The 10,416-nt window shown below is 52.7% G+C and overlaps 1 long non-coding RNA gene across 1 annotated transcript; it reads left to right on the top strand.

Annotated features, from left to right (window-relative positions):
* The first annotated feature begins 326 nt into the window (after positions 1-326).
* LOC144724002 (uncharacterized) lies at positions 327-1,197 on the top strand. Its single transcript, XR_013586435.1, has 2 exons — positions 327-438; positions 984-1,197. It is a non-coding gene; the product is annotated as an uncharacterized LOC144724002 (long non-coding RNA).
* Positions 1,198-10,416: the final 9,219 nt, after the last annotated feature.

The raw sequence follows: 10,416 nt of genomic DNA on the forward strand, positions 1-10,416 counted from the left end.
GATCGTTCTAAAGCAGCCAACGAAGGCCCTGGGGGCTGCATCCCCCCCCCCCCCTAAAGCCCCCCGTGCTAATCCTGCCCCGAGTTCCGGTTGCGATTTCAGAACCCCGCCGAGCTTGCAGTCCGACGAGAAAGAAAGAACGCTGGGGCGTGACGACGGAGCGGCCTCGCACGACAGCGGCGGTGAGGAAGACGGATTGAGCAGAGCGCTAAAGCAGGAGCCGCGGATTTAGTTTTGTGCTTATCTGCGTGTGAATGCGCTGTGTCGGACGCACGCAGGAGCAACCCGGGGGGGGGGAGGGGTGGTGGGTGGGTGGGTGGGGGGCAGCTACCGCCCGGGCACACCGACGACGTGAACGCGGATCGAACAAGTGGCCATCTCGGCTGATGCTGTATCCATGGCAACGGAAAATTTGACGGCGGAGGAAGTGGTCGGGAGGTAAAGGGGACCACTCGCCGGGAGTCAAGGTTACGCGGTGCTTTTCGGCTGTCTGCGCGATTTCAGAGAGCCTGTGGGAAAAAAAATTGGCAAATCCCTGGAAAACGGCCGGTCAAACCGGTGCCCAACTGTGCATTGTTCGCATTTGTTGAGTAAAGTGGCCGAATTTGAGAGCACGGATTAGGAATCGGGTTAAAACTGTGCTGGTGGAAGTCTGGGTGGGGAAAATAAAAATAAAAACCTAGCGATGGCAAACAGAGCCCAAATATAAAATACAAAGCAAAACAACAATTACGTAGGGCTACAATAACAGGAGAAAGACATTCACACAGAGACATCAGCACACATGACATTTTCCACAAGAGTAAATGCTACCCTGATGCATATAAAATACGAATTCACCGAAACGTATCATTCCGTATTCCATACGTGGCGCGTTATTTGTGCGATGACGCTCTCGCGTGCAGTATCACAACACCGCTGTATTTGTAGCCGCTGTTCTTATTATTATGAATACTATTATGCATGTTTTTTTTTTCCCTCAGCAAAAACACACGAGGCGGCCTTTGTGTTTCGCTTTCACGGCGATGCCAGACTCAACAATGGCCGTGGAGCTGGCTAGATTTCCTTCCTTTCTTCGGGCTCGTCATGCCCGCGTGGCCGAAGGCGGGCAGGTGGAACTTGCAGATCGAAACAATTGTCAGCGTCCTTGTGGAGAAGATACATTTAAAAAACAAATAAAGACGCAGATGAATACCACTCCTTCACATTCCCGTCTGTTTCACGTAAACATATTGCGTTATTCATCGTTTCAGTAGCATTGGTTTATAGGCGTGCAAAACTCTGGACCGATTTTGACAGTGTCTCTCTCATCAGTCGAGTCAGGCTTGTTCGAAGCAAATCTTACATGCAAGGGGTCTCTCCGTGCGCTGCTGTGTCCGAGTTCAACGCAACAATAACAGAGTAATTCATAACTCAAAATGGTAATTCGCGTCGTTGTGGAGAATATATGAAAATAGCGAAGCATACATTGCGTCTCCTTCACACACCCATCTCTTCACGGCAGCTTTGAGTGAAGGTTCATCCTGCAGATGATAATTACTGGACACACAACCAGCCATCCGGCCAGCCGGCTGGGTTGAGCCATCCGGCTGAGTCTTTCCAAGTTTAATAAAAACATGAGCAGCGATTTAGCCACGGAAGTCCTAGCGATACAGTTGGCATTTTGTCAGTAATATTATCGCGCTGTGTAATTTTTCACATTCATAATTATTCTATTCATTCATGAAATCTTGATTAGGAAATGCAGCATCTACCATTGAAATGTCCGTGTTCTTTGTTCGTTTCTTTAATAGCCAACCATCCGGCTTTGCGTGGAGCCAGCCGGCCGCATCGAAGCAGCCGGGCAGCGTTGCGCCAGCCCACCTGCCCCCGACGGCATCGGCAGCGGTTGAATGCAGTGGCAGAGGGAAGTCAGCTGCAACAACAACAACAAAACAAGCCGCGGAGAGCAGGCAAATTCGTCGCGACGTTGTCAGCGCGATCGGCCCTTTTTTTCGTCGTGCGCAACGAGCCATCCATTCCGATGCGCTGGTTTGTCACGGCGGGACCCTCACGCGAGCCTAATACCGCAGCGCATGCGATTTCAGCAATTTCTCTGGGCAGCGACGTGAAGCCGCAGCGTCGCAGCGTTCGGGAGCAGCGCACGCGCGCGCACGCGCGCATAATGTAAGAGCATCTGTTCGTGCGATTCCTCCGACAGCAAGGGGTCACACGAAAAAGCACTCCTGGAATTCTCGCGCAGGAAACCTCAGCTGCGAACCCAACATAGCCCCTCAATTACTTTATCGGTCGGCTTTATCTGGGAGCACACGGACCGCTAATGCAAAGCGTAAGAATGAATATTGATTGGCGGCGCAGCCGGGGAGCCTTGGGAGAGGAAAACAAAATCTCACGAACTAAAGAACAAAGAAGACGAGTGGTGGTTGGGTTGGGGGTGGGGGGATCAACCCCTCCCCCCTCCCCAAAAAAAATAAAAGCTGTCTCCAAATATTTGGAGCTGGCATGCTCGTTGCGATTTGCCGTGGGGTGCTGTCGGGTGGTCAAATGTAGTTGCGTAAATTGCCGCGCCCTCCGCCGCAAAGCTTGCGAGAGTCGAGCGGCGGAAGGAGGCCGACAGACATTGCGCTAATGGTGGCGGACTTCATGGCCGGCGAGCACTTCTGCTGCAGTAGACAATCAAATGGGGGTGGGGGGGGGGAGGCGACATTTATCCAGCGCCCGCTCTTTTGTGAAGGTCTTGTTGTGCGCCGGGCTTTAGCGACGCTCCGATACAGAGCAGTTGTCCTCTCCCTTTTCTCTTCTCTTGGGCGCGGAGTGATCTGCAAACAATGTGCGAGCAGAGGGGTCGCGGCTGTAAACACCGCTGACGAGAAGCCGCGGCATTGTTGACCGGCACACCACAGCAAAAAAACTGCGAGTTTTCGTTGGAATCGCTCGCAACTCCATCACCCCCCCCCCCCACACCACCACCACCATCCCCCAACGCCAACCCCCTCCCCCCCACCCACCGCCGTCTCCAACCGTGCCCCGGCTTCTTTATCTCGCTTCTGGAGGGAAATGGAAAACGCGACACACGGGTTGAGCGGTGGGCGACACACATAGCCTTACAAGACGCAAGGGACTGTTTTTTTAGCATTATTTTTGTACACGGGGATTATTGTTGTAGGTACTGCGGTTTAGTGCAAAGTGGTAAAGGTTAGGGCTTTGACAAAAGGAGAGGGTTTTGAATGGGTTATTTTACCAGCGCTGTTCCGAAGGCTGATGAAAGTTCACCCGCTGTGCCCTCCCTCCCCCTGCAACACGAGCGAGGCCAACCTGAAGGACGGCTGGGGCCGAGGATACCAAGACGAACACACACACATGCACAACAACAACAACAACCGCCATTCGCCACTAAGTGGCGGTGACGTCACCACGACGCTTGTGCCAGGCCATGTGCACCTTGAGGCCACGTGAAGTGTCGAACGCCCGCTGGCAGGAGGTCACGGGGCAGACCCAGGTGCCACGGGTCGACTGACCGAGATGACCGAGATGACTGGCTGATGCACCACCTGTGCCCCCTACTGTGCCAACTTGCTGTGCTTTAGCCACCCGGCGCTCCGCTCGTTGTTGTGAGCGTCGCTCCTCCGCCCTCCGTTGTTGTTGGAGGGCGACTGCCTCCAACTGCCCAGTAGCGTCCTTCACGAGCCTCCTCCACTGAGGCCGATCTTGACACCGCTGGTACCAGTCATCGGCAAGTCCACTCAGCTCCACGTCCTCCTGTACCACATCACTCCATCTCTTCTCTAGCCCGTGCCGCGCCCGTTTAGCCCCCTCGATCCGGCCGAACAAAAGCTGTTTAGGCATGCGGTGGCTGGGCATGCGGGCTACATGACCCAGCCAACGCAGCCTTGCCTGCCGGAGGAGCTCACTGATGGGACTTTGCCCAGATCTTTCAAGGACTTGTGAGCTCCTCACACAATCCAGCCTGGTCAAACCCAGGATGGATCGTAGGCAGGCCAGCCTAAATGTTTCCAACCGGCGAAGATGCTCCACTAGGGGGGTCCACGTTTCGCAAGCGTAGAGAAGGGAGGGAATGACCGTGGCCGAGAAGACCTGAAGCTTCGTGCGGAGCGACAGACCAGGTAGCTTCCACACAGCGTTACGCAACCGATGAAAAGATATTGCCGCTCGACTGATTCGGAGTGAGACCTCTGCTGATAAACTGGAGCTGGTCATGAGCACACTGCCCAGGTATGGGAAACTCTCTACTCTCTCCACAACTGCCCCATCACCGATTGGGAGTTGTGGGGGCGGAGTGCCCGATGGTACAAAATACCCAGGCAGGTGCTTAGTTTTGGTGGGGCTGATGGTAAGGCCCCACCTCTTAGTGGCACACTCCAGCCTCAGCAGCAGCGTCTCCAACTCCTCTTCTGAATGAGCAGCTATTACCAAATCATCGGCATACATAACGTGGTTGACCAATAGGGAGCCATCCCTTGATCGCACCCGGGCGTCGATCAGCCTCCCATTATATCTGTACCAAATGGTAATTCCCCCGGTACAGCTATTGAAGGCTTCACGAACTACGCAGTCGAAATAGATGTTAAATAATGTGGGAGCCAGAGGACATCCCTGTCGCACCCCAAGGTGTACAGGGAAAGGCTCCGACTCCCGGCCACGTAGTTTTACCCGGGCCCGCTCACCATCATGAAGGTCCTTAATGATCGTGAGCAGAGGGTCAGGGACTCCGAAAGCACGAAGAACAACCCAGAGCCCAGTCCTACTGATGGTATCATAGGCCTTGACCAGGTCAATAAAGCAGAGATGTAGGTCTTTTTGGAATTCCCTACACCTCTGCTGTAGCAGACGGACAGAAAATATGGCATCTGTGCAGGACCGCCCTTTCCTGAAACCACATTGGGGCTCCGCAAGCCTCTCCTCAGCATGCCTAGCAAGGCGATGTTGAATAATCCTTGCCAGGACCTTACCCGGCACACTGAGGAGTGAGATGCCCCTGTAGTTGTTACAGTCTGTGCGGTCCCCCTTCTTAAAGAGGGGGACCACCAGGGCATCCTTCCAGTCCTGCGGAACCCGTCCAGTGGTCCAGACTGTTGTTATGATGTCATATAGGGCAGTCTGTGCACAAACGCCACCCTCCCTCAGCATTTCGCCTGGGAGATCATCTCTGCCCGGTGCCTTCCCTGGTCTCAGACTCCGGATCGCCCTCAGTACTTCCTCAACAGCCGGTACCTCAGCCAGCCACTCACAGGGGGTGACCTCTTCCAATATTTGAGGCACCGCAGCCTCAGCAGGGTTATCCCCACTTTGTGCCATGATGTTTTCCTGGCTGAGAGATTTTCCCTCCCCCAGGACCTCACAGAAATGCTCAGCAAATCTGCAAACCTGTTCCTGGGGGTCGGAGATTGGATCACCGTTTTTTCCTCTAATGATGGTAATAGGTGTGGCGCTGCAGGTTACTTTTTTGATGGAGTTAAATAGTGATTTGTGATCGCGGGCCACTGAGGCAGACTCCATCTCCTCAGCAACCCGCGACCACCACCCATCCTTACAGCGCCTTACGGCTCTCCGAACCTCCGAGCGAAGGCTGCGGTAAACCTCCTCATTCTCTGACGTGGGATGCTGTAGGCGATGAGAGTGGGCCTGTCGCTTTTTCTCAATTAACCTGAACACCTCCTCCGTCAGCCAGGGTTCCCGGGGAGGTCTGGACCGCGTACCCAAAGCAGCCATTGCAGCTGCATGAGTCACAGTCTTAAACCTCGCCCATTTACCCTCGACATCAGGTGGAGTGGGGGACGATGCCAACCCCAGCTGCAAGCGATGATGAAATTCTCGCTTGCAACTTTCATCAGCTAACTTAGACCAGGCCACTTTTGGTTGGAATGGGATCCTGGGTGTACACCCACCACCGGAGTGGAAGAATGGCAGGCGCATCTTACAGATGACTAGTCGATGGTCAGAGGGCAGATCAGCTCCACGGTAGGTCCTGGTGTCAAGGACATGGGCTCGCATCCGCTGGTCCGTCACTACGTAGTCCAGCAGATGTTCTTGCTTGGACCCGGCATGCATCCATGATGTTGTGTGGATGCGCCGATGCCGGAAGAGCGTGTTGGTAATTACAAGCCCATGGGCTGCACAGAAATCTAGCAGCCTCCTACCGTTGTTATTGAGCTGATCTGGCCCATGCCTTCCAATCACTCCAGACCAGGTGCCAGCATCATGACCAACTCGGGCATTGAAGTCACCCAACAAGATGACTCTGTCCCGAGTGGCCACTTTAGCCAGCACCTGTGACAGTAGGTCATAGAAAGCGTCTGACTCATCGGCTTTGCCTGCATCCCTCCACGGATGTTCGTCTTCGGTGGGGGCGTAAGTAACCACGACCACCACTCCTCGCCTCTGGTTGATGGGAAGGCGAGCCCAAAGTATCCTGGGGCTTACAGCTTCCCACACCTCACCGCCACGCTCCCACGCCCCCTTCATTCTTTTGTTCAGAAGAAGAGCCACACCCTGTTGTTTGGCAGTCTCCTGCCCCGAGTAGAGGACTGTCCACCCCTCATGGTGGCAGGAGCCAGAACCGGTCCACCGGACCTCCTGAATGCCACAGAGATCCAGGCGGTACCGGTCCAGCTCCCGACAGAGGAGTGGCAGCCTCTCCTCCGCAGTGAGCGTTCGAACATTCCACGTGGCCATCCGCAATGGTTTTTCGTTGTTACTGGAGGAGCCCCGAGGGTTAAAATTCAATCTCCTGGCTCCGCCAAATGGGGTTTGGCCAGGAGACGTCATAAAAGCCTGACCCCCCGGGGCCTCCGGCACAAGCTTATTAATTACAGGTTTATGTTTAAATCGTAGTTTAGTGGTGGTTAATTGAAGGTGGAGGGGTTACCAGCCCCTCGCACCCGTCCAGAGCCCCCGTTTAGCCACTGTGGTGGTCACAGACGCCATGAGGGGAGAGGCCAATGGGCATTGGCCCTCCCCCCACAGCACTGCCCACGACAGTGTTGCCCGTCCGGCACCGCGAGGAGGTAGGAGGTTGTTTTGCCGGACTACATGCACACACATACACACACACACACCTACTAGTGCGTGCTCTTTCACCGGGATAATGGAGCGTTACTGGTGATGGGTTAGAGGTGGGGGTGTGCTTGTTTTGTTTTTACTTCCCTAGAAAAGAAAACGCATTTGCAACAAACGTTTTGTGAGTGAGTGCCGCTTCGAGTTTGAAAAGTTCGGAGTGTTGGCAGTGTCCGCGTGGGTTTCAAGCAGCCCCCCCCCCCCAACTACCCCACCCCCAGCCATGTGTGTACTGCAAGCCGTCGACAGCTGAACATCCACAGAGAGCAGTCACCAGGAGTTGCCAACCTGCGGCTCTGTGAGCCGTCTTTGACTCTTTGGCTTCCGACTCACCCCCCCCCCTCTCTTGCTGGTAGCAGTTTTTTAAAAAAGACTTAAATTATTATAATTGTGACTTAAAGCGTTCGTGACTGTAGGAATTCATATTCTTTGGGTCTTTCGGTAAAGTCACGTAGGTAGGTTGAAAGAAAATAGCAAAAAATAGCAAAAAAATTCTTTAGTAGTTTTTGTTTAAAATAACAAAAGATAACAAAAAACTACTTTAGTAGTTTTTGTTTAAAATAACAACCTATCTACGTGACTTTACCGAAAGACCCAGACAATATTATTATAATTGATTAATTATATCGGGTATTTGGTCGCAATGGAATGTCTTGGTGACGACAAAATGTACAAGAGTCAAACTGCATTGTTCAACAATAACTAAGGGACGGGGAATAAACTAAATAGACGCGGATTATTCCACCGTCAATTTTGTCTACTTATGTCGGGATAAGTTTATCACCCGCTGTATACCTGCTGTATTTGTGTACAAGTAGCCCTGCGTGTGATGCGGCTGTCGAACAATGTTGCTCAAAGACAAAAACAAATTCATCTTCTCCGTCTTCAAAAGCTTCCCGACGACTCCTCGGTGCCCACTAATAACTGAAGGTGTCCCCTGCCAGGCTCGTCTGCGGTAGTTCGCAGCTCCGGCGTGCGTGGCGACAACGGCGGGCGGGCGGGCGGTAATTCATACACCGGGTCCACGTTTCGCAAGCGTAGAGAAGGGAGGGAATGACTGTGGCCGAGAAGACCTGAAGCTTCGAGCGGATCGATAGACCAGGTAGCTTCCACACAGCGTTACGCAACCGATGAAAATATATTGCCGCTCGACTGATTCGGAGTGAGACCTCTGCTGTTAAACTGGAGCCGGTCATAAGCACACTGCCCAGGTATGGGAAACTCTCCACTCTCTCCACAAGTGCCCCATCACCGATTGGGAGTTGTGGCAAACTGCCCTACCGATGGTTGTGCCCATGGCAACAGCCCGCCGATGATGATGATGATGATGCGATCGAGGCCATTTGTCATGGGGGTAATAGTCTCTCTCGAATGTGCAGGTGGCACAGGTGGCTTGGAAGCCATCAGCGCCGAGATGCTAAGGTCAACCATCGAGGTCTTCTCGATTATTTTGCCGGCGTACATTTCCTGCTCTGTCAAGCTATCATTTGTGGCCAGGTTACTTCTGAAAAATTAAGTTAATTGCTCAATGGGCTTTACCTGATAAGATGAACATTTGTTAAGTTTTGTGCATTTTTAAAGTGATTTGTTTACCTTCCCTATACTTTGCCCTCCTGTCGTGTTTTCGTATTGTTTGTTGTTGTAACGACCTCGTGCCCCTACTGGACAGCTGTGAAAAAAGAGCTTTTCAGCTCATCGGATTCCTCCAGAAAAAAAAATTCATAATTTGAGACAGCTGCCTGGGATTCAAAGCTGGGTTCTAGAGTAGAGTGAGTTGATGGTCACTTAATTTGGCGAAAATTCCAGGTCTGATAATCCATTAATGGAATTGGGTTGACCGTAACGCGACAAACATTTACTCTTTTGTGGCAGGGGCGGGTGGGAAAGAGGTGCCATCCACTTTGTGGATGGAACATTGGAAGGAACCTCAGAGGTCGCTCTGCGATGTCCACTTCTGTGGGCCGTTGTCGAGCACGATGGGTCGGGCTGCTCTGAGAGAGATGCTTTGTCTCGTGACGCGACGCAATTGGGATAAATTAGGAAAGAGAAAAAGTAATCTCAAATTGATGAGGCCCACGTGGAGGTAATAGACATTAAGAATGCATTTACATTCAATAAGTTCATTTGGACAAATGAGGAGCAAAATAAAGTCAGGCTGCAACATTAAACACGCCGGTAATTCTGTCTGCGGAGGGAGCTCCCACGTTGTTGGGGAATTTGACTGGAACAAGAGCAATATGCACATGGATCACACATTGTCTGCTGAATTACAATGTTATTATTGTACACACTTGTGAAGGAGCCCCGGGAGAGGGGGGGGCGAGCACAATACCCCCTTCCCTCCCCCCCACTCCTTTGAATAAAACCATCAGTTCAGTCAATCCGTGAACTCGCTAAAACCTATTCTGCACACATCGTAGAGCCGATGCCCATTTTCTTCCTCGGTGCACTGCAGTCTCCGATTAGGCCGCGTGGTTAAACTCCGCCTGCGTTTTCCTTCAGACCCGGCAACGTCGTCTCGTCACGGTCGTAGGTTGCACGCGAGTCCTTGATGGGCAGCAGCAGCAGTCGTACTCAAAGTCATCGTCATTGTCATCGTCGTCCTCATGGTCGCCATCGTCATCATAGTCGTCATTTTCATTATCATAGTTGACAGTTTTCATGGTCGTCATCATCATCGTCAGTCATTGTCGTAGTCGTCAACGTCGTCATCATCGTCATTGCCAAAGTCGTCGTCATAGTGGTCCTCATAGTCGTCGTAATCATCCTCATATTCATTGCCATAGTCATCATCGTCGTCATCATCGTCGTCATAGTCATCGTCACGATAAGTTTCGTCCACTCGCAGCAATCGTCGCCTAAAATCATAACAGCAGCGCACTGTCGACGCGAGGAGTATCCACGCCGATTCCGTCAACTAAATTAAAACTGCACAGCGGTTCCTGTGGGGTCGAGAGGCATGGGAGGCAGGGAAGGCGAAGTGGGGGGGAGGTGGAGGGGTGGGGGAGGTGGAGGGGTGGAGGGGTGGGGCTACCCTTGGCTGTTTCTCGCACGCATCTTCCCAGGCCGCAGGGAAGGCAGCGCTGCTGCATGGTGCCGGCGTGATGCGCGCGCGGGCGCCTCAGTCCCGTTGGGAAGTTGCAGGATTTTTTAATGTTTATTCAAAGTTTTTTTTTTGTTCTTCATTAACTCTGTTTGTTTCCAAATCTTGGGGTTCCATGGGGTTAGGTCTCCCCCCGCCCGCTGCGTTGGGCAACGCGCAGTGTCGCCCTTAATTGCAGCCGTGGCGAGATAACTGGCCGGCCACCCAATTAATCTAACCGCGGGAAGGTGGGTCCAATT

This window comes from Lampetra planeri, chromosome 19 (assembly GCF_965212315.1).
Source record: "Lampetra planeri chromosome 19, kcLamPlan1.2.h2, whole genome shotgun sequence".
Lineage (NCBI taxonomy): Eukaryota > Metazoa > Chordata > Hyperoartia > Petromyzontiformes > Petromyzontidae > Lampetra > Lampetra planeri.